General features: G+C 39.0%; 1 protein-coding gene across 3 annotated transcripts in view; it reads right to left on the reverse strand.

Annotated features, from left to right (window-relative positions):
* TAFA2 (TAFA chemokine like family member 2) overlaps positions 1-24230 on the reverse strand; it is a 417594-nt gene that overhangs the window by 289341 nt on the left and 104023 nt on the right. The window contains exon 2 of one of the 3 annotated variants that reach the window (XM_070621919.1): positions 11726-11827. The exons of the other annotated variants lie outside the window; for them this stretch is intronic. The gene's annotated coding sequence lies outside the window, so the exon portion shown is untranslated. The remainder of the gene's footprint in view (positions 1-11725; positions 11828-24230) is intronic. 3 annotated transcript variants of the gene reach the window in all.

Consider the following 24230-nt stretch of genomic DNA (forward strand, 5'->3'; position numbering starts at 1 on the left):
AAACTAGAAAGACTGAAAAAAATTATTTCAAGTGTCTGTAACTGAATAATTTTCAATAATAGAGAGCAACAGTTATCTAAAGAGATATTAGCAGTATAATTACATGTTAGCTAGTATTTTTCAAACAGCAGGTTGTGATCTATCAGTGTGTCCCAAAATCAATTTAGTGGTTTACAACATAATGTTTTTTCAGTTAAATGATAGAATGAAATGGAAAAGAATAGAAATATTAAAGTATATCACATGTATAATAAGGGTATCTTTTCATAAAACATCTTTTTCAGTTATGTATTTGTGTACCTATTGGACTGCAATTAAAATCTATCTCTTATTATAGGTAACTGCCAAAAACCTTTGAAAGTCAATAGAGAACCATTATGCATAAACATAAGCATAAAAGTAAATGTAAAACTTAACTCTCTCTTACAATTTATGTATGTAGTTCACTTCCCACACAAATCCAAGAATTGAATACACTTCCACAATATCTAAAGTTCTATCCAACAAAGAAAAATGATTCTCTGCATTAAAGTCCAAATTTTCATTTCTGAGGTTACGACTTACGTTTTTGAAAACTGGAAATAAAAATTTTCTCCTTCTATCGCTCTATCCACCTCCTCTAACTTCTTTTTCTTGTTGGCAGAAGGGGATATTTGAAGTTGAGTAGCACAAGGCAACTCACACATTGGCTAGCTCACTAGTTTCCTAGAAGTTTAAACCAATCCCATCCTCGGTTCAGCAATATGCTATTGCAGTAACCAATACTCCCTCTAATTTTCAAAAACGTGTATAGAGTATCATGCTATAAAAGTAACTAACCAGAATGTCTGAACATAACTTAGAGAAGTTAACTTGATGTCTATAACTACTAGTGTGGCATATAACAATTAATAAATAATAATAATTATTATTATGAGAAGTAGCAGCAGTATCTAGTCTAACCAGTCACTGGTGTACTAGCAGAAAAAAATTGTTCTAGAACTTTCAGGGAGCTGGGAGTTTGTGGTCCATAGGCTTCCCTGACTTCCCTCACAACATACCCACTCTCCTGGAGTTCCATCTCGGCAATCTGCAACTCTCTTGGGCTGATTTTAGGCAACCACTGGGCACTTTTGTCTGCTCCGATATAGATCTTCATACCTGGGGACAAACGAACCCTTTAGCCGGGATCTCCCAGAAGCACTGAGGTCACAAACGTTTGACCATCGAGGGAAAATGATAATCAAGAACTCCCTCAGAGACAGTGACTCCTGTGCTCTCCAGCAAGCTAAACAGGTGCAGCCTGCCTCCAAAATAATAAAGCAAAACAGGAAAAACAAAGCCCACTTCCCAGGAGGGGGGGTGAGGGAACAGGGAAGGGAGGTAGAGGAGGCGGGAGAAGAGGTGGTCTCTAACCCTTTGTCAAGATAAACGAGCTAGCATTTTGTTTAGAGCTTTTCCATTTCTGTTCCTGAGAGAAAGGCCTTTAGTTTTCCTTTAGTTTTCCTTCTCATGCTGTCCTTTCTGATTTTGGTGTCAAAAGTGTGCTATATGCTCCATTGCTAATCTCTGGAAAAGCGTGTGGTGGAATACTGGAATTACTTCTTCCTTGAATGTTGGGATCAACTTACCTACAATACCATCGCAGCCTGGTGTTTTATTTGAAGGAAGATTTTAATTTCTCCAGTACTTTTAAATTTTTTTCAGGTTTTCTATTTCTTTTTGAGTGTTGGTGAAAAGTGATTTTATAAAGATTTTATTCCACTTTTGCCTGTTTTCAAATTTACTGCCATTAAGTTATGTACAATATCTTTCTGATCTTGTTAATTTCTCAATTGTGTCCACTTTATTCTTAATAATTTTTTATTCTTGCCTTTTTTTTGATCCATCTTACTAGATATTTGCTAACTGTGTTAGTCTTTTCAAAGAAACAAATTTTAACTTTGTTGATCCTCTCTCTTAAAATCATGTTCTCTTTCTAAATTGTATATTTATATCCAGGTTTATTTCTACTATATTATATTGTTTTTTCTATTATATTGTTTTTTCTCATTTTCTATGCTTTTTTCTTCCTTTCTTGCCTTATCTTAAATTATTGTTTCTTTCTCATTCCATTTTTTACTTTACTAATTTAGAAATTATGTACTCCATCCCTTTTCTTTGAGTCTTACCCTTGAAATTTTACTATGTATGCTTAAAAGGTAACGTCTGAAATTAATTAGTATTATTACCCTCCTTTCACAAAATATAAGGAATTCAGGATACTTTAACTCTTGTCATACTCCACCCTCAATTACGTGCTGTTGCCAAATATTTCAGTTCTCTCATTTTAACCACACTAATTAGACAATATTGTTACTGATTCATGCAGTGGGTATCAGTTTAGCTGTACCCACAAGTTTCTGATTTTCTTTGTTCACCATTCCTTCTTGCATTCAGATCTCCTTTAAGGAATCGCTCTTAAGTACATCCTTTAGAATTCCACTTAGTGAAGGATCTGTTGATGACAAGCTCTCTCTTCATCTGAAAATATCTTTGTTCTGCCCTTATTCTTGAAAGACTGATTTGCTGAATATAAAATTAGAGTTAGACAATTGCTTGCTTTTAATAAATTAAGATATCCTTCCACTGTCCTCCGAATTCCACTCTTGCAGCTGAAAATCCCACCCTGTGTGTCCTCCCTTTGTAGAGTATCTGTCTCCTCGTTGGGCCAATTGTAAGATCTTAGCACCCTCACTGGGATGGGCCTCAGGCATAGATTTCCTTTTGCTTACTTGGGGATTCCTTGGGTTTTCCTAAACCTAAGAATTAGTATCTTTTTCATCAATTTTGAAAAATCCCAAGCCATTAGCTCGTCAAAATTTACCTCTCCCGCATTCTCTCTCCTCTCTCCTCCCACAACTCTGATTAGGTAGATGTTAAACCTTTCATTTATGATTTTATTCCTCAACATACAGAAAGTGCTCACTAGGTGCAGACACTGACTCAGGCACCCACCGGGAGTGCAGTGGTGAGTAATGCTGGCAAAGCCTCTCCCTGGAGGCCTACACACTAGGGAGGCACTAGGGAGGCAAAGCAGATGGAAGGAAGGAAGAAACTGCAGTAACAGTGTGTCCGATAGACGTAAGTGTTCATCTCCTGGCCTCCCTTCCATGTGTGCTCATCTCTTCTTCTCTGTGCCCCTTTCATTCATTCATTCCAGAATTACTTACTGAGGTGCCAGCCGGAGGCCAAGTGGTTAAGTTCGCCTGCTCTGCTTCGGCAGCCCAGGGTTTGGCCAGTTCGGATTCCGGGAGCAGACACGGCATCACTCATCAGGCCACGCTGACGTGGCGTCCCACATAGCACAACCAGAGGCACTCACAACTAGAATCTAAAACTATGTACTGGGAGGCTTTGGGGAGAATAATAAAAAAATAAAAAAAAAAAAAAGATTGGCAATAGTCGTTAACTCAGGTGGCAATCTTTAAGGAAAAAAAAGAATTAATTTCTGAGCTTCTACTATGGGATAAGCATTATTTTAGGCTCCGGTTTGGCTGCACTAAACACGAAGAACAGTCCAGTGCGGGGGTAGAGGGAGACAAGCAATAACGTTAAAAAAATAGTATGTCACTGGGTAATGAATACTACAAAGACAAAGAAAGCATGGTGAGAGATAGGGGAAGTGCAGGAGGCGCTCTTTTATTGTGGATGGTCAGGGAAGCCCTCCCAGATAAGGTGTCATTTGAAGAGAAACCTGAAAGAAGTGAAGGAGCAAGCCACGTGACCATCTGAAGTACAGTATTCCAGGAGGCACAAACAGCAAGAGCCAAGGTAAGTTCATTCTGAGTAATTTCTTCAGCTCTGGCTTATAGGCCACCAATTCCATTTTCAGCTATGTGTATTGCTTAGGCTGTCCCTTGAGTTCTCAGCATCAATTTTTGTCTTTTTCATTTAGAAGTTCTATTTACTTTTCAAAGCTGTTTGATCAGTTTCATAGTGTCTTGTTTCTTGCTCATATTTTAATCTCATTTTTCATTTCTTCAAACTATGTTAAATATACTTTTTATATATTTTTTGTGTCTGATAATTCTAATATCCGAAGTCTTTGAGGATTAGTAATTTATTGTTGCATAATAATATTACCACAAACTTAGAAACTTAAAACAACGCCCGTTTATCATCTCACAGTTTCTGTGGCTTAGGAGTCTGGGCATGGCTCAGCTGGGTCCTTGGCTCAGAGTCTCACAGAGCTGCAATCAAGCCAGGGCCACTATCTCATCTGAGACTCCACCTGGGGAAGGTTCCACTTCCAAGCTCACAGGTTGTTGGCAGCACCCAGTTCCCTCAGTCTCCAGACTGAGGGTCTCACTTTCTGGCTGGTGGTTGACTGGAGGCTGCCCTCAGCTTCTTGCCTCACGGTCTTCTCCTCAGGACATCTCACAACATAGTCGCTTGGTTCTTCAAAGTCATCAAGGAAGAGAATCTCCTAACAAGATGTGCAGTATGACATTATGTACCGTAATCGCAGGAATGACACTCCATCACCTTTGCCATAGTCACTGGTTAGGAGTCACAGGTCCCACTCACGCTCACGGTGAGGAGGCCACACAAGGGCGTGACTGTCAGGAAGCAGGGATCACGGGGCCATTGCAGTGCACACCTGCCGCTGGGCCTGATTCTCTTGCCCGTTGTTTCAGCTGGTTCTCTCACATGGGGCCTTGTTTCAACTGAGGTCGTTTTCTTTGTTACCTTGTCTAAGGAAATTCCTGGAGGCACAGATAGAAGAAAGCTTCCTCTAGAGAAGATTTAGCTTTGCTTCTACCAGTAGCATCAGGAAAAAGGAAATGAAGGACTTGTTGAAATCAACTTCTGGTTTAAGGTTTTTTAGGGACCACAGAAACAGCAAGAACACAAATTTCAAACTCATGTGAGAGCCATATTGTTCTTACAAATTCTCAAGAGTGCTTTTCTTTCCTAAACCCAACAATAATGTCAAGCGAAGCATATTTTCTTGCCTGGTCTCTCTGCACGATGCGTTCTCACTGGTTTACTCATTCACTGAAGGCGCAGCCCTTTGGTCTAAACTGTCCACTTTGGGTGGGCCTTCGGTTTGGTCCTCAGCCTTCTGCCCTGAGCAGCCCTCCAATAAAAGTTCCTTTAGGCAGATGCCTCTAGGGATGTTATAAGTACTAAATACATCCTACAGTGGGGTGAGGGAAGGGCAGTCACAAGATGTGAGGGAGAAAAAAATGTTACATTTTTAGCATAACCTTTTAATATAATTAAATCAGATTGTCACTATGAGGTTACTCACGTCATGAGGTACAAGAATTAACTTTGGAAACTGGAGGCACCATAGGACTAGGGAAAGCTACAAGGTGCCCCAAGAAAGTAAGAAGGCATCATTTATCCATTTGGCAAATATTTACTGAGCACCTACAAGCTATCAGATGAGACAGTTTTCTGGCTTTTGGAGACATCACTGGATACAAGTGACAAAACTCCTTGCCCACAGGGAACTTACGTTCTAGTAAGTATGATGACATTAAGCTATTTATTTTAAGGGTAGAAAACACGTGGCCCAGAGTTGTCCAAGGGAAGCTCAGAAAAAAAGAGATATAGACCATAAAACTGTCCTAGTTGGCCACTTTATTTAGAATCAGTCATATCCTTATTTTCAAGATCAAATCTTCATCTTAAAATGCTTGCTAAGTCTGATAATAACACGCTTTGCCCTGTAGGAGGAACTCAAGCTTCTTGCGTCCGGATGGGGAGCATTGATAGAGATAAGATTAAAAATAATATTGGCATAGGAGAGGATTTTTCAGTATGACCTGACAAGAAGTTAAAGGTTTTTTCTTCTGTGCATGGAGTATCCTTTGAACACTTGGAATTTCTTCTTTTAGAATATTGCCCTCTTGACTCTCAGCCTTATTTTGAAATGTTTGCTACCACATGGTTGGTGTGGATAGACAGTCAGTCCCTGGACAGCCTAGCTAGGGAGTCTCTCTCCCACTCTGAGGACACCTGTGAGTGAGCAGCTAGGCCATCTCTGCTCTAAGTCTCAGGACAAAATGTGATGCCTTTTTCCTTGGGTTCATCTTTCCCTCCTCATCTTACCATCTGAGGAGTAAGAGCTCAAGGGTCAAGTTCAAACTGTAGGCCTGGGGACAAGGGCCAAGTATGATGGGACTGTTTTTAACCTAGGCCTTGCATCAGAAAGACAAAGTACACTGGAAGTCCATGCATAGTCCAATCTAACTTACAAGGGCCAGGGGTTTGGAGCCAAAACTTACAATGACAAAAAAAATTATTACATCGAAGTGTCGCATCTGCAAGTTTTTCTCATGCCCCTGCAATTGTGGTGGAGAGCTGGTCAAGGATTCAGCAGTGCAGGTCCCAGGCTGACTCGCCCCTTTCCATCCTGAAGTTAAATCTAGTCAGGTCCAACCCCACTGCCCCCTTGTCTTGATGTGCTTGGAATGATGGGGAGAGGTGAGCTCACCTGTACTAGTTTTCTGTTGTTGGCACAACAAATTACCACAAACATAGTGGCTTACGACAACAGAAATTTATCATCTTACACTTCTGGAGCTCACCAGAATGAAATCAAGGTGTTAGCAGGCAGTATTCTTTTCTGGAGGTCTAGGGGAAAATCATTTCTTGCTGGTTGACAAAATTCAGTTCCTTACAGTTGTAAAACCAAGGTCTCCATCTTCCTTCTGGGAAAGCTAAAGGTCTTTCCTGGCTTTCAAAGGCTTCTACATCCCTTTAAAGGCACTACATGCCTTCCTCTATCTTCAAAGCCAGCAACAGCAGGTCGAGCCCCTCTCACACTTCAAATGGTTCCTCCTCCTTCTTCCGTTTCATCTCTCCCACCCAGCAGAGAAAGGTGGGCCACTCTTATGGACTCATGTCATTAGGTTGGGCCCACCAAGATAATCCAGTAAAATCCCCCCTCTTAATGTCCTTACCCCGATCATACCTTCACAACCACTTTTTGCTATTGTTTTTGACTGTTTGTGCCCTCCTCAAATTTATATGTTGAAATCCTACCCCGCAATGTGATGGCATTAGGAGGTGAGACCTTTGAGAGGGAATGAGATCGTGAGAGTAGAGCCCTCATGGATGGGATTAGTGTCTTATAAAAGAGGCCCCAGAAACCTCACTCTCACCCTGCCCACCATGTACAGATATAACGAGAAAATGGCCATCTGCAACTCAGAATAGGATGCTCACCAGAACCCGACCTGGTCTCAGACTTCCAGCCTCAAGAACTGTGAGAAATAAATTTCTGTTGCTTAGAAGTCCCCTAGTATATGATATTCTGTAATAGCAGCCCATACTGACTAAGACAGCCACATAAGATAGCATATTCACAGGTTCTGAGTATCAGGACACAGACATCTTTGGCGGGCCATTACTCTGCCTAGCACACAGCCCTAAAGAGTTGGATCCATGATGGTCCTTAAGCAGAAAAATTGTGCTGCCTACAACGAGAGGCTGGGTTGGGAAGAAGGGAAGGATTTTATTAACAGCCTCTTTTCGTCATGCACAGAACGAAATGGGAGGCTTCAAATAACTGCTATAATTAAGTTACTATTATATAAAAATGATTTTAGAAAATTTCCAAGAGGAAATAAACTTCCTAAATAAAGTAATAGAACTTTTTTCTAATAAAGAATAGAACTTTTTATTGGGGTGCACTTATTTTGTGATACAGAACTAATAATAACTTTGCAAGCTATGTGCTAAGTTCCCATTACATACCCTTTAGATGCTTTATGAAATAATAATCCAAATCTATAACACCAAACCATGTCACAATAGGGAAATATTCGTTTCCATAAAAACTTTAATAATGACAATGCGTTCGGTTTTTTCCTTTCTCCAAGTTTATGTTTGTGGTACTTTATCACTTTAGGATAATTGTCTTTTTTCATGATGTAAGTGTTTTCCAATAATTCAACCTGACATGGAAAATTTAAAACTGTTCTTTGTGATTTCAGAGTACATTTATCTGTTCCTGTTAGAAGATTAGTTTCTTTTTTAGTATTATTTAGTCATTTTAGCCTTCTTGTAAATGATAGCTGCTTTGTAGAAGGTAAAATTGGTTATAATCTTTTACTGTTAAAGCTTTCCAAAAATCGTAACATGAAATAGTCGTGCGATATCTAGTGCTAATCTAAGCCAACAGATATAATAATTGGGCTATGTGTTTATTTTGTGTTATGAATAAATTCAGGAGCCAAACTTTACCATAAAATTCTGATTTGCTTATCTGCAAAAGTTTATGTGAGGAAACAGAACTACGTATTCCAAATATAGTTTGGGTTAGCCCTTAGTCAATGTTCTTGGATCTCTCTACAACAATGAAATCCATTCAGGAGGCAGCTAGGAAGGAAAGGCACCTTTGATAGAAAGGCAGATACAGAGTAAACGAAGTGCTCATCTTAATGGTTAACCAAGTCATATATTTCTGTCTCTCTATTTGACCAATGAATGTTTTTCATATAGTAAATTCTTCATTATTCAAATAGAAATAAAGTGTTTTGATATCTTAAATATTAAAGTTAATAGAGATAGACAAAACGTAGATTTCCTGTCATCAAAAACTTTAAGAACAAAATTTAATCATCGTTAATGATATAGATATTCCCAGAAATGAATCCAAATACAAAGAAAGCCAGTAGTGTTTGGTTGTCACACCTAGGAAAGGTGGCTGGACACACGCAGGAAATAGATCAGATGATCCTCACGTTTAAGGGCAAGAGAAGCTACTCAGCAGACAAACAATAATGAGAGCGAGTATTTGTTGCTCACCTTCCTCTGTTCCTGAAAGAGTGTGAGGTGCTTCACACACATTAACACACTCCTTCCAACAGCTGTGTGATTTATGTGGCATGACCATTGCAGAGATCAGGAAACTGAAGCTCAGAGACAATTTTTTAAACTTGCCAAAAGTCAAACAGCTAATACAGTGTCAGAGTTGGGGTTTTTGAATCTGAGGCTGAGCTCAAAGTTCATGATCTTTTTAAAATTTACTAAAAACTTTACCTAACAGTTGAAAACACTATTATTTTTTAAATTAAACCTTAAATTTTAAGATACTTTTATTCTGTGGGCTTTTGGAACACAGAGACAGAGATCATGTTGCCATGCTGTATCATTGTACACAGACAAAAAAAAAAAATTGTGTGTCAACTTAAAGAACTGTAGTTGTCAGACAATAAACTTACCTATGCTTTCTTAGCAACAAATTCCAAATACAACATTAAGAGGGAACCCAGGGCTAGCTCAGGAGCCAAAAACAATAAAAGGAGAATAAAAGGGAAAATATACATCACCCAAATCTGTTGGACTTTGGTTTTCAAATTTGCCTCTGGTGGATTCAGCAGAGAGAATGAAAAACCCTAAAATAATTATCCAAATAAATTTTCTGTTTCTGTTCAATGTAATCATTAAGTTTTCCATTTGTTTCACATACAGTATAATTTTAGGAAAAAACTGACATATACCTGAATTGTATACCTTAATAAGTGATATTAAGATACATATTAGTTCACTAAATATTAATCCATCTGCAAACCTGAAACAAAATGGTGGAAAATTACACCTTTCAAGTATGCATGGTTTCCATAGAATTCACAGAATTTCCACCAACTATCTCTGTGGGAGACCACTGACAATCCTCATTGCAAGTCTCCTATTCAATTTGCACCATTTTATGAACTACGAGTCCAGTTTCTGTTGCCTATATTTCTCTAAATCATCAATTTTACTACTTTAATTAACAATATGAAGTCTTGCACATACATAGTTGAATGCTACATACAATTTACTTTAGATGGCTGTTTTTGCTCTATTTTAACACTGCCTAAAAGGATTCCTCAAGATTAGTAAATCACGTGGCCTTGCTTTTTCCTCCAAGGAATTTAATTGCAAAACCCAGTCATGGAGCAAGCGTTTTCTGCAAGTGATTTTCATAACCAGTCCAAGCTTTGCATGAAATAAAAAGGTAATACACAACATATGTACTTTATTAAGAAAGGGCTCATCGAGGTGATAGACCTCACTTCCAGGAAAAACCACAAAGCAGTCAAAATGTCTACAATATTTGTATGGAGAGTAAACAGGAATCGGAATTTTCAAATTATAAAAATTAAATATTCAGCAACCTATTGCAAGCTAAAGTTCTGTGAAGAAACAATCACTGATCATAAAGTAAGAGGCTCTTATTTTCCCGCCCAGTCTTACCAGTGACAATTACACAACAACATTGAAAAAGTGTGCAGTTGAAAACTCCAAATCATACCCATATTTGCAAAATCATTAATCAGACTGAAGAACGTGTCATAGCATCTGGGTACAGGCCCAGAGTCCAATATATTATAAGCTCTTTTGTATTTAGTCTTAGTTGGCCTCTGTATCATGTAAAAGATCATCAGGTGTGGCAATTTTTAAAACCATACGGTTTGACTAACCAAGAAGCATTACGCATGCTGATAAAAATCTGACTTTGCGTGTATGTGAGTGCGCTAGTGATTAATGGAGGTGGGATTAGAACTCCAAGTTCTGCACATACAATATTTTGCCTCAAAAATAATATTTACACCTGTGCTCAGCCTTATCATCCACAAAATGATAAAGAAAAACCAGTTTTTTCTTGCATGTCAGTTACAAACACACCAAGAGCCTCCAGAACCACACCACTTAATAAAACACATGGCCACAATTATTAATGTCAGTGTAACATAGAGAGCGCAATGCATGGAGGAAGTCTTGAGACGAGCCCTGTCATTTCTAAGTGACTAGGAACAGTAATTTTTCACAAAACATACTGCAAATTAGTAACTGGAAAGTAAAAAAGAAGAATTCCCCACACAAATAAAAGGCTGATAACCCTTTCATTCCCTGAAACAGCTCAATTTTTTTTTATAGATTTTTTGAAAAAGAAGAAGATTAGCCCTGAGCTAACATCTGCCGCCAACTCTCCCCTTTTTGCTGAGGAAGACTGGCCCTGAGCTAACATCCAAGCCCATCTTCCTCTACTTTATATGTGGGACGCCTACCACAGTATGGCTTGATCAGCAGTGCATAAGTCCACACCCAGGATCCGAACCAGTGAACCCCCGGCCACTGAAGTGGAACGTGCGAACTTAACCACTGCACCACCGGGCTGGCCCTCCAATTTTTTTTAATGGTGAAATAGCAGACAAAATTTTACTCTCCTCAGAATATCAAAAGGAACTTTCAAGAAACATTCAAGTGTCTTCTAAATATCCAGGTGTCATTGAAAAGGCAAATAAAACAGACTTCACAATTAGATGTGCATTTTTATATTACTTAAATGACTTATTTTAACTTGACTATGTGTCTCTATTACTTTCTTTTTTTTCCTTTTTAATAATTTTCGGTTTTGCTTTTTCATTTGTTCAGGTTCTTCTGAGTAGAAAGGAAGATTATTAGCAACAGCTTTTCAGTTCTGCAAACTTCATTCCACAGTGGCTCAATGCTATAGCCACTGGACTATAATTCCTTTTCCCTCGGCTTCTATCAAAACAGAAATAATAAGGTTTATTTACCTCCCTCACTTTGAAAATACAAACACCAATGCAACTCAGAACAAATCTCTATATTTTTTTTTTCAATACAGGAAACATTGTGATGAACATCCTTATAAATACAATTGAAAGGGGGAAACTAGAACTACAAAGTAAACCTTTGAGAAATTTTAATTACAAATACCCCTACATGAGCTGACCTGAACTCCTGGGGGCCTCTCTTCAGTCCAATGTCACATCCTCAGTTAGCTGTGCAAATCCACCAGAGGCATCTTGGCACTAACACAGTTGTAGGATGGAGGCTGAGGGAGAAAGAGATGAGATGGGATTCTCTTTTTATAACCTCACCTCTGTTCTCTTTTGAAAAGCTGAAAAATATCAAAGGTAAGCTATTTTTTTCTGTTGGCACCCTAAGAGTAATTATCTCATCTTTCACCTGCCTCCTTGGGATAGGTCTTACAATAGTTAAGCAAGGGGCTCATATATCACGCCAGTCGAATTATCAGATGGGCTCACTTTCTGTTCGAATATGGGAACGGAAAAATTCACAGACTCCAAATATTTTAAAAATTCAACTTAAAGGATTTCTCCCTCACCAAGACTGATGTTATCTTTGGCTTCATATAGGGGATTTCAGATGTTTTGTACTACTCGGCCAGTGTTAACAATCACTGAGAATCATGAACCTGCAGTCTGCATGATTGCATCCATCAGAAATATTGATGATCACGGGTAATCACTTAAAAATAGAAACGATGAGTTCCTACCGATTGAATGCGTCAGTGTTAGCAACATCAATGCCCACACAAATAGAAGGATGCTACTCAGAAACTGCGAGTCTGAAAGTCACTGATTTTCTCCATGTCTTAAAACTTTCTCATGTAGGGACAGCACAAAGCATGTCCTCTCTAGAAGTGAATGAAGCCAGCTTGAAAACCTCAGTCACAAAAGAAGCAGAGTTTGTATCACCACTTCCACAGAGAGGATTAGCTCATGCAATCTGTGGAAGCCACCAATCAATGGCTTCTGGGCTCCACACTGGCCTGCTCTCCAGGCCGACTCCTTTCTCATTGCTCCATGACAGACTGGTACCCTTTTCAGTTTATCTCTGACCATAACAGAACATCCCTAACGGCACAGGGGCAGCAAAGAATCAAAAAAGATTTCTCTAAAGGTTTGTGCTGTTTATTTTCTGTAAATCACTGATCTGGTGCTCCTATTGGGAGTCCAAGGGCACAGGGACAGCATCTAATCCTTTATTCTATACACACCTAGTACATTACCGAAATTAAGAGCATGCTGAACTACAGTTTGCCAGAGCTTAAGCTATCTCCTGGATAGATAGCCACCTTCAGAAGCTGCATGCCCCAGGAGCTCACCCAAATTGTATTTTAATAGCATGAACAAGCGCCAGGGAAACGTGAACAATAGACAAGAAATGCCTTAAACCATATAATGACACTAGCTAATGCGTGTGAGTAGTTCCTAAGTGCCAGGTAAACGTGTAAATAAGCTCCTTACATATGTATGCTAGGTCCAAGTGCTTGTTTCTTTTACTTGAAAAAAGAAAGTAATATATCACTACTCAGAACTCAATTGCCAGACATTTTTAAATGTCTGAATTTTAGTTCTTCCATATGACAAAAACAACACAATAGTGACCACGCATGTTGTTTCAGCTTCAGTGTGCATGTCCCTTGTATTCTTCGTTAACATTGTAAAGATTTGCTACCACATTTTAAAATAAAATAATTTTATCTGGATTAACTATGACTCTTGTTACTGCCAACGCATATATGTTGAGTTTTTTCTAATATTTTTAATGTTGCAATGGCCTGCCTCCCCGAAGACATTTATACACTTGCTCGCTGGTCCTAGGAGTGATGCTGATTCATCCGTTTACTCATTCTTTCATGAGCTGTCTGAGACCAGCTCCCAGCAAGGAAGTGAGGAAATTCCAAAGGTACCGAAGTCAGCTTCCTTTCTAAGATATGTATTGCTTGTGCTGTTTTATTTTTAGAACATTATTGGGGAATTTGAGTTTAAAAGGTGTATTGAGTGAGGTATAATAACAGCAACGGACCGCAGAGACTTTGTTAATCTCTTTCTAATACGGATACAACTGACAAGTTTTTTTAAGCAAACCTCAAAGGATATAATTCTTTCCGTAAGGACAAGAATGTGTGTGTGTGTGTGAGAGAGAGAGAGAGAGACAGAGACACAGAGAGAGAGGGGAGAGAAGAAGAAGAAAAAGGAGGAGGAGAGAGAGAGAGCAAGGAGATGGGGGAGGAGGAGAGGAAAAGCGGGAAGAGAAGAGAGAGGCAGAGAGAATATGCTACAAAACTCAGCAAATACATATCGAAAAATAGGACCAATAACCGTAAAAGCAAATACAGTCGACAATCTGATCTTTCGCTTGATTTAATTGAAACCCAAAGACTTCTAGTGGTAGTTCTTTGGCTAGAAGGTTTATGTCGAGGGCTCCCTTACTGATCGAGAAAGTGGCATAGCTCAATTCTTTTGCCTCTGCTAGTAGTTATGACTATTCCTACCTGCAGTAGTTAGGGCTACACCTGTAGTAACCAATGGGATAAGGGTGATCTGATAACAATTCCGAAATTCTTTGTAGTTCAAAAGAAATAGCATCCCAGCTACCCATAGAAAAATCCCTAATTATCTTGGACTCTGAATACCTCACCTAAAGTTCAAATAACCATGAATATCATTTTAGTGCAGCATGAGGTGTCAGTACCCTCTTTCTTGTTTATTTTTGATCTTTTTGTTTTTCATGTCCATGCTTGCAGGGGCCAGTGTATAGTTTATTACAGGCTCCTCATCTACTTCTTGGTTATAAAACATGAATGTTTCAGCTATACCAAACTTCAAATAAAGTAATCAAATCTGAACGCATGAAATAAATTGACACAACCAATCATGGCTTAGTGCCCTCATACAACTAATGTGAATTTGTCATGTTTAAGATGCAAACTGCAAAGAGTGCCACTCAATTAAAAGGCAAAAAAAAAAAGTCTTTTAATAAATATTTGTGAAAGCTATTGTAGACAGGCACCGTCCTGAGACTGTGAACACGGGATGGAGAGGACTTGTGGAGTCCCTTTCAAGGAGCTTAGAGACTGATGGGATAGAGGGTGATGAATGCTCTGGAAAGTCTGTGAAAGAAAGCCCCAGGAAGGCCTCTCTGAGGTGACGTTTAGGCTGAAACTGGGATGTCAAGAAAGAAATGATATAATGAAGTCAGGAGGAAGAGGTCTGCGGGCAGAGGGAATGCTCAGTGCACAGGCTTCCGATGCAAACAGGTTTGGCCTGAGGCTGGAGCGCAGTGAGCTGGAGTGGGAACAGGTCAGGGGATGATGAGCGCGGAGAAGCAGGTTGGTCATGCAGGACTGTGTAGGCCCCCGGAAGGAGAGTGGGTTCTTCTAAGTGAGACGGGGAGCTTTGAGGAGTTTTTAAGCAGGAGAACACCATGAACCTGTTTACATTTTTAAGACATTGCTCTAGCTGCTCCATAGAGGGTGAGTTCTTGGGAAGAAACCACCCAAGGAAGGATTCCAAAGAGAGGTGCTGCTGGCTTGGACTAAGATGTGAGGAGAAAGAGAAAAGACAGATTTGGTATATGTTTCGAACACAGCGTGAATCGTAACTGGCTGACGGAGCAAATGTGGGGAGCAAGGCTAACTCCTAGATATTTGGCTTGAACAACTACAGTCATGCATTGCTTAATGGTGGGGATACGTTCTGAGAAATGTGTCCTTAGGCAATTTTGTAATTATGCGAACATCATAGCATATACTTAGTCAAACCTAGATGGTATCACCTCCTACACACCTAGGCTGTATGGTTCTAATTTTGTGGGACCGCCACCACATATGCAGTCCATCATTGACGGAACTCTCGTTATGTGGCGTGAGACTGTATTGGGTGGATGATAACGCCAGTATGGAAATGGGGAAGTCTAGAAGAAGTAAACTTGTGGTGGGTGGGGAAATACAGTTTTCTTCTGCCCACATTCTATTTGAGATGCCCAGGCACACCAGTTCTAGGTGTTTTATCAAACAATATATTTCTCTACCATAATTTTATAAAAATTAATAGTAGCATGATAGGCAGGGAAACTGAACTTCTAATACTACATTTTAGACAGTATTTTGTCACACTTGTCCTCCAAGTGTCCTGGCTTAGACAGAGTTGCATCTCTGATGCATGGAAGCTGACATGTAACACGGGTGTGAGGACCAACATCCTTGGGCAACAATATCTTGCACCCTCCATGTGACAAATGGGTTACAGTACTGAGTGATCAAAATGATGGGGCAAAGTAAAAAAGGAGAACAGATTCCCTGATCAGCTGACAAAGCTGACTTTCATCCTAGGGCAGGCCATTCTTGTGCAATGAGACTGTTTAGTTAGAAAGAGAAATCGGTGTGAGAATTTAGTTATTGCATGTTCTTGTTCTCCCCTGAAACCAGAGCCTTTAAAATCCCTCCCACCAGAACAGCACAGAGGACAGGACAAGGGCTAAAACAGACTAATCCAGGACATTGCTTCTGATACCAGGAAGTGCTGCCACTTTCCGTTTATAGTATTATGGAAAACAAAAATAAGCAACATAGATCAATAGAAGTAATCAAAAAATAGAGGCTGGAATCTGAAAAAAAATACTATAAATACCTTATCCTAAATTCCTGCCTGAAGATTTCACTATTACTCTAGTACTGTTCTCTTCTGTGTACTAGATGTTTTTCATAGTTTGTCTTCTTCCCTTTCATCTTAACATCAGCCCTATGAGGTAGGAATTATTATATAGATGAGAAAACTTGTGTTCAGAGAAGGTAACATGTAGTATTGTATAGTTACTAAGTGATAGAGCCAGATTTGACTTTGGGTCTGTTTAACTTCAAAACTCATGTTAGTGTCACTCTATTTTTTTTATAGTTTACTAGATACATTTATGATGACACAGTAGGTACACAGCACATTTTCAGTTACACACCATTATAAAGCGACAGGTAGACTCAGGTGGCACTGAGCTCTCCCTATGCCATGACAGACAAGAAGGGATCCTTCTATAGCATGGTGAGAAAGCTGTTCTTATGAGATGAACCAGCCCTCATGTTTGCACATTACTAAAGCACGTTAGATCTCTTTCTATCTTGCCTGTGCTATATGTTTATGATAGAAACATTTCTAAAGTACGTGAGCTGAATTTGAGGTTGGGTTGGGGGTGCAAATTTGCTTTCATTTGATTGACTTGGCTAGTAGTAGAGCATATAGTAGTGAAATCTATTTTTCACTAAATGTACAATCGTTAATGGATGCAATAGTGATTTAAGTTGATGTGTTATTTTCCCTTTACTTCCTAGAGTTAGAACACACACACACACACACACACACACACACACACACACACCCCCCCACACACACACATACCCTAAGGGAAATACAATGTATGGCAAAGCCAAGACTAGCTTTAGATTTCTGAGCCCAGGCAGTATATAGAGCACCAGGCTCCATAACATTCCAGGCCACAGGGCAGCACAGGCAGGGTTTTCCCAGGATATGTCATTAAGTACATTTTGTGCATTACAAAAATCCTCATACTTAATCTTGCTTAATCTTGAAATTGAAGGGCTCATTTAAAAGGAAGGATTTTTTTAAACCCTTCAAATTCTAGTCTCCAGTGCAATTTAATTTGGGGGGAGTGAAATGTCTTATGAGCTAATTCATAATTCACAAAACTTATTAGATGATGATGAATTTGTTAATTTGGGAGCATTTGCCATAAAACATTATATATGTCAAAGTTTTCTCATGACTAACAAATCCATAGAGATAGAATGCTTTGAAAACAAGAAGTTCTATTTCCCTCTTATTTCTGAAGCCGCATCCTTACATCATCAATTTGTTTTCATAACACACAGCATTAAGCCAGCTTATATATGCAGTATTCACATCTAGTACATCCAGAACCCTTTTATCTACATGATTTTTAAATGTTTAATGACTACAGGAAACTTGTCACATATCAAAGACAGGAATGTGTTCTTATATTCTCACATACTAAGCCTTGTACCAAGAATACAATATTCTTGGTTGTTATTATTAAATGAAATATTTGTGTAATAATAGCAGCTAGCACTTGAGTATTCACTATGTGCCAGACACAAATGTACTATTTACATGGTATCTTATTAAATATGTAAGTCATTCAATGTACTAGGTATTCCATTGAAAGAGAAATAAGGAAAAAGTAGTGCCCACCATGGTGAACATGCTAGCTGTCCACCAAAGTCAGTTGTTCCTCTGATGGTAATAAAGTTCTAGGGGGACGCAGAGGTCAAGCTAGACTTTGTGTATCCCCAGGCTCCCCTGCAGTTCTATGTGGCCACGTGTCCAAGCTCTTGCTTGTGGAGTATGGGTGGAAGCAACGTCTGCAAATTCCACCTCACTTGGTTGAGTGGAAATCAGTAGACTCGGATTAGATGCTCTTTTCCTTACAGCTACAGTGGCCTTGTCAGCTCCGTTCCTGATTGACTGGAAGGAGCTAAATGAAACACTTTACTTAGGACTGCTATTTAACCACTGTTGTGATGTTTGTTTGTACAGCAGCTTAGCCTACTGTAATTAACAGATCATACACATATACGCACACACACACACATATATATGTATGTACGTATGTCTGCATGCATATACATTCACACACATATACACATCTGTTTTATAGCCAATAACCAACAGGGGTTTTGTTTTCACTTTTGCAAGTTTATTAATCCATTAAGTTCTTTGAGAGTAAGCACAGACCACAACACTAAGAATATCCACATGAGCTATAAATGAAACTATTGTTTTCTGACTATATTGCTAATGATAACAAACATTTCAACTGTATAGCTTTGAACTTAAATTTTATAGTTTACAAAACATTCCCAAAACATTCTCTCTTGATCCTCATTACACTCCTTTTATTTCATAGATTCCAAACTAAAATTCAGAGCAGTTAAGTGACTTGTCAAAGAGTGCACAGCTGTCAACGGGCAGAGGAGGCACGAAACGGGAATCTGTGCTCTTTAGTCTACCTTATGCTGCCTCTCTGTGAGGATACCTCTGATGTTGGACTTGGTAAATTCAGCCAATTTGAACTATACATTTCAAAAGGTAAGGGAATTTTGCCTGCTGTTTTTATTTTAAAAATTATCTAAGATCAGACTTTCCTACTTCTATATGTTTGAGCATGTTTGGTATAATCTGTATTATTCTGAAAAATCCAATGGACCTTTGTGGAGAAACAGGAAAAGTAAACTGAAGAATTTTAAAGTTTAAATTCTCTTAGGAAAAAGCCTCCAAATGATCTTTAGGTTTAGTTAGCAGGGTCACTCAGTAAGATTTAAGGCATTAGAATCAGAAATTCACTTTTTTAAAATAAATAAATATTTCCAGTGCAAAATCCATATAACTTTTTTGAAAATCACTTTTCTGTCCTGGATTTCAGCAAAGTATTATTCACATGACAGTTGGGATAGTTCTATTTTTTGTGCTTCCTAAGCTCTGCTTAGAGTGTTCCAGGTATCTTTCTCAATAAAATCTAATATTCTCCTCACAACTCTTCCAAATTCTTCTTTTGCTAACATTAGATGTCACACATAAATCTGTGTGTATTTGCCAGGAACCTTCCAGAAGCATTCCTCACCCAACCTCATGTCATATTTAAACAATATGTCTCTTACCTCCCAAAAGAAGACAGTAAAACAACTTCTAATTCTTTTATCAATAGATTTAACGAGCAGTTCTACAAAGCAGAAGGAATAAAGACATAATTTATTTCTTATCCCCATAAGTGTCCTCACGGGCTACTGTTCAGATAAGATGGTTCTTCTGAAGACCCTGAAGATGTAAATAGCTGCTCAGGGCAGCACCAAAGTCTCTGGGAAAAAATACTATGGACCTCTGAAGAGGAGAAAAGAGCTCAAAAGTGGAGTTCTGATAGAAATGATTTCTCCTTAATGAATTTTAGATTCCTCCAGTATATTAGTCTAGATTCAGGTGATTAACTTCTAGAGATATTTGAAAATATTGCATATTTTTCAAATCCTAGATAATTATTTATGGATCCATCAAGCATAAAAGGAATTATTCAACACTACATAAAATATTAAATTCATTAATTACCAGCCTAGAGAATTATTGTTGGCTGACTTGATTAGGTCTCTGCTTAAAACCAACAGCTTAAAGACACTTCTTTCAATTAATTTGACATTTGTGATTTCAGAAGCTGCAAAACATATGAACATGGTTTAATGAGATGCTTTTATTCTGTGTTCTATTTTCATTAATTGACAAAGAAATATTCACTGATATTTTGGCTCAAAGCCATTGCATAAGCTATCTTTTACATAAGAGTAAATTAAGAATTAAAGTTCTTTCTTAAATTAGCAAGTAATGATTGTTTAATTACACAAGAGGAAATGCTTGGTAACTTCTTTCCGGATTGTTAAAAGGAAAGTAGCATTGTTGGTGAAGAAAAGAGGATCAGCATCAAGAGTGGCTGATTTCCGAGAAGAAATTTATTTTAATGACTAGATCATTAAACCCTTCTAAAGCTATGCAACAGGTATTATACAGCACGGAACAAGCTTTACAAAGATATAAAAGCTCATTTCTCCTTTAGCAGCCAACATATCACTTTGTTCCAACTCTCTTCCAAACTTTGACAACTTACCAATATTTTCCAGTATTGCCTGTCTGTCTCCAAGGCTTTGTCTTATTATCCCACATCCTCCCCTAAGATGATCTCATCCACATCCATGAACTCAGTTGGCACCAATATGCTGACTGTCAAAATCCACACCTTGAACACACCTCATTCTAAGTCCCCAATCCATATTTTAAAACCTCTACTTCTATATCACAGGAACCTGAAAATAGACATGTTCCAAGTTTGCTATCTCTACTCTCTACCTCCAACATTCTGTTAGCCCTCCTACATCCCTTCTCTTGATGAATGGTTTCAGTCTTCTCCCTCAGTGCTTTTTCAGTGTTCCTCTGGGTACACCTGGCCTTCATATTGCCAGAGCAATGCCATGCTTCACAAGGAGGATGGGAGAACACTAAAATCCTCCACTCTGGTTCACTTTGGCCCCTGGCGATCCATGCAGTTCAGCTTATATGCCTGTTTCAAAAATTTCTCTTGATGGGGGCTGGCTCCGTGGCCAAGTGGTTAAGTTCGCGCGCTCCACTGCGGCGGCCCAGGGTTCAGATCCTGGGTGTGGACATGGCACTGCTCGTCAGGCCACATTGAGGCGGTATCCCACATCCCACAACTAGAAGGACCTGCAAGTAAGATATACAACTATGTCCGGGGGGTTTGGGAAGATAAAGCAGGAAAAAAAAAGAAGAAGAAGATTGGCAATAGTTGTTAGCTCAGGTGCCAATCTTTAAAAAACAAAAAAAACTCTCTTGAGAACAATTCCTTAAGTTCTAACTGTAGCCTTTCTCTCTGTAGGGTCATACACAGTCCATCGAGTCAGACTGTATTCCCAATGCCATGTCATCATGTGCAACTGCCCCTCTCTCCATCCTCAGCTCTCCAGGAACCATACAGTAACATCTCCTTGGCAAGCCCCTTTCCTCCAAACAAGTCTATCCACGCAAAGAGAAGCCTAGGTGAATTGCTGATCTCACCCACCCAGACACATTTGAATCTGTTTAATCTCAACTGTCACACACACGCATACGCATGTCCCCAAATCTGCAAACTCAAGAGTCTGCATTTCTCACCACCTACCACTCACCTTCATCCTCGTCACACGAGCTGGAAGTAAACTGGCATAAGAAAAAAAGAGCATGAATTTAAAATGCCAAAGCTTGTAAAAATATACCTTATCAATTAATTTTAAATTATGTATTATTTCTGATAGGTTTATGGGGTTGGTGTCAGCCGTGTGGCTTGGCAAAGGTTAAGCAGCATGTTGTTGCTAAATCTAGGAGCTAAAATCAGTATTCCTGTCTGAAAATAAATCTAGGCTATTCATGTTAATATGGTCCAATCTACTCACTTTTTTCAGAAGAAGCTGCTCACAGAAAGTGTATCAAGTAGCATGCTAATGGCAAAGCCAATCCCTTAATCTCCCTGCATTAATTTTCTACTGCTGCCTTACAAATTACCAAAAACTTGGCAGCTCAAAACAATACCAATTTATTAGCTCCTACTTTGATAGGTCAGAAATCCAAGCACATGGACTCTGGTTTCACTGCTCAGGTCTCACAAGCTAAAATCAAGGTGGCAGCCAGGCTGAGTTCTCATCTGGAGCTCAGCTCCTCCTCCCAGGCCACGTAGGTGTCTCAGAATTCAGTCCCCAGCAGCTGAACAACCGTGGTCCGTAATTCCTCCGTGGCTATCAGCTGGAGGTTGCTCTCAGCTCCCAGAGGCCAGTCACATTCTTTGCCATGGGGCCCTCTCCCTCTTCAAAGCAAGCAACAGAGATTCTCCCTTGGGTCAAAAAAATTCCCACTCACTCTGAATTTCATTCTCCAAGAAGAGTGTAGTCCCTTTTAAAGATTCATCTGATGAGGTCAGGCTCACCAAAGATAATCTCCCTTTCCTAAAGCCCCTTATATTCACAGTCGAGGCCCACATTTGAAGGGAGGGAATTATTTAAGGACGTACACCAGAGTGTAGAAATCTTCTGGGCCTTCTCAAAATTCTACCCTTCCTACTTATAATAGTTCTTTCCTATCCCACATAACCATGCACTAGATTGAATTAGCCCCTAGGCAGGAAGGGGAAGGAAAAAGTAGAAAAAGGAATAATAGACACAGGGGTGGAGAATGCGTGCTACCGTTATGGCTTCTTTGATTTGCTACATATGTGAACTTTACAAAATTCTAAAGTCTATGCATTATTCAATGTGGATCTATTAAATCTCTGAGTTTCTCTGGCCTTCAGCTTCATAATTCATAAAACAATGATTCCTACTTTGTATGACCATACATTCACACATCATATATTTTATTATAAACCGTAAAAGGTGACAGAAGAGAAAAAAATGGTCTCAACTTTATCTTACTGTCCATGAAGAACAGTCTATACACCCGTTCAGGAGAAGGCAGCCTCCAAGGCTTTGACAAAAGCCCTATGTGCTCTGAGCACTAAACCTCCCTCTAAGTATTACCGCTATTTACAGAATTATAATAATATCTTTGCAATTATTTAATCATGTTAACTTTTCAAGTTACCTTCACAATGATTGTCACGTTAATTTTATAATCTAAAAAATTCATGTAATATAGGCAGAGCACGCGTTACTTTTCTCATTTCATGGGTGGAAACAAACCTGAGTCTATGAAAGGTTAAAGGATTTTTCCTCAACAAGTTAGGAAGAGAAGCAAGAGGAGATTCCAATTTTCTCCTCTGGCCTGAGGCACTTCCTCTTCCACGCTGCTGCCTGTCATCTTTATCAGCAAACAACTCTTCTTTTCAAAACTGTACAAACATCACATCTTGTTTCTCTCTCGTTGCACAGGGCATAGCACGTGGTCAGCGCTTGTTGAAGCTGTGTGCCAAATGTGGTTCCAGCCTGCGCTGCCGGGGCTGCCCCAACACAAGACACAGACCTGCCTTCACAAAGCTCATCAAGCTCAGACATTATTTCCCAAGGAGAGTGATTTCTGACTCAGTCTCCAGGGAGCAACCAAATGCCTAAGCACACAGAGTCTTTTGATGTGGGCTATGAAATCAAGCAAAGACAGCAATTACATCATGTATCAAAATAATAACCAGTCACAAACTCACCACAGTAGAACATTTCAATTGAATTCCTAAGAATATCCAATATAATTTTAAAATATAACCTCTAAGAATAATCTGTGTCATTTACTTACGAAAAAGAACAGTTAACACATAACAGCAACTATGGGTCCACCATGTTCTACAGTGATTCTTTTTTCCATTTAATCCGTGCAACAACCCTCTGAGAGTAGGTGCTATTATTATCCTCATTTTACAGATGAGAAAACTAAAGCAAAAGAAGAAACTTGCCTCAAATCATACACAGTAAGTGGTAGAGCTGAAATTTAAACTCTCACAATCTGGTTCCAGAATCGAGGCTCTTAACTAGTCGGCTCTGTTGCCTCAGTAAATATTTGTTGACTGTTTTCTAAATTCCAGGCACCAGGAATTTATTCTTTATGGGTTTTTTTAATTAACGTAGATTATAAACAGGCACAGCTATCTGTTATGATCTGATATGACTATGATATGATCTGATCTGAATTGTCACTTTGGGTAGACAATGAACTGTTATGGTTTCTACAACTTTCCCAACGCCAGTGGCCACTTCTTCCTTCTACCTTTCTGTTCTCAGAAGAGAGCTTGCAGGTGTAAAGGAGTTTCAGAAGGTAGAAAAATGCCTACTGGACACCCCCCAGTCAAAGTCCAATTAAACATTTCTCTGGGGTACATGCCAAAAACAGCAGGTTTTATCTTTTGAAATACGTATATCTTTTAATAATGCCTCTCTCCTCCCTACCATCAAAGCAACATACAATTAAATAGGGGTGAATTTTTGTTAATCTGAGTCTGAACAATATTTTTATAGCTGCAAATCCAAATCACAGTTGACTACAAAGACTTGTACGTCGTCTACAAAAAAAAATTTATTCTGCCATTAAGAACTTTGATTTGTCTCT

The sequence above is a fragment of the Equus przewalskii genome, chromosome 5, assembly GCF_037783145.1.
Source record: "Equus przewalskii isolate Varuska chromosome 5, EquPr2, whole genome shotgun sequence".
Taxonomy (NCBI): Eukaryota; Metazoa; Chordata; class Mammalia; order Perissodactyla; family Equidae; genus Equus; species Equus przewalskii.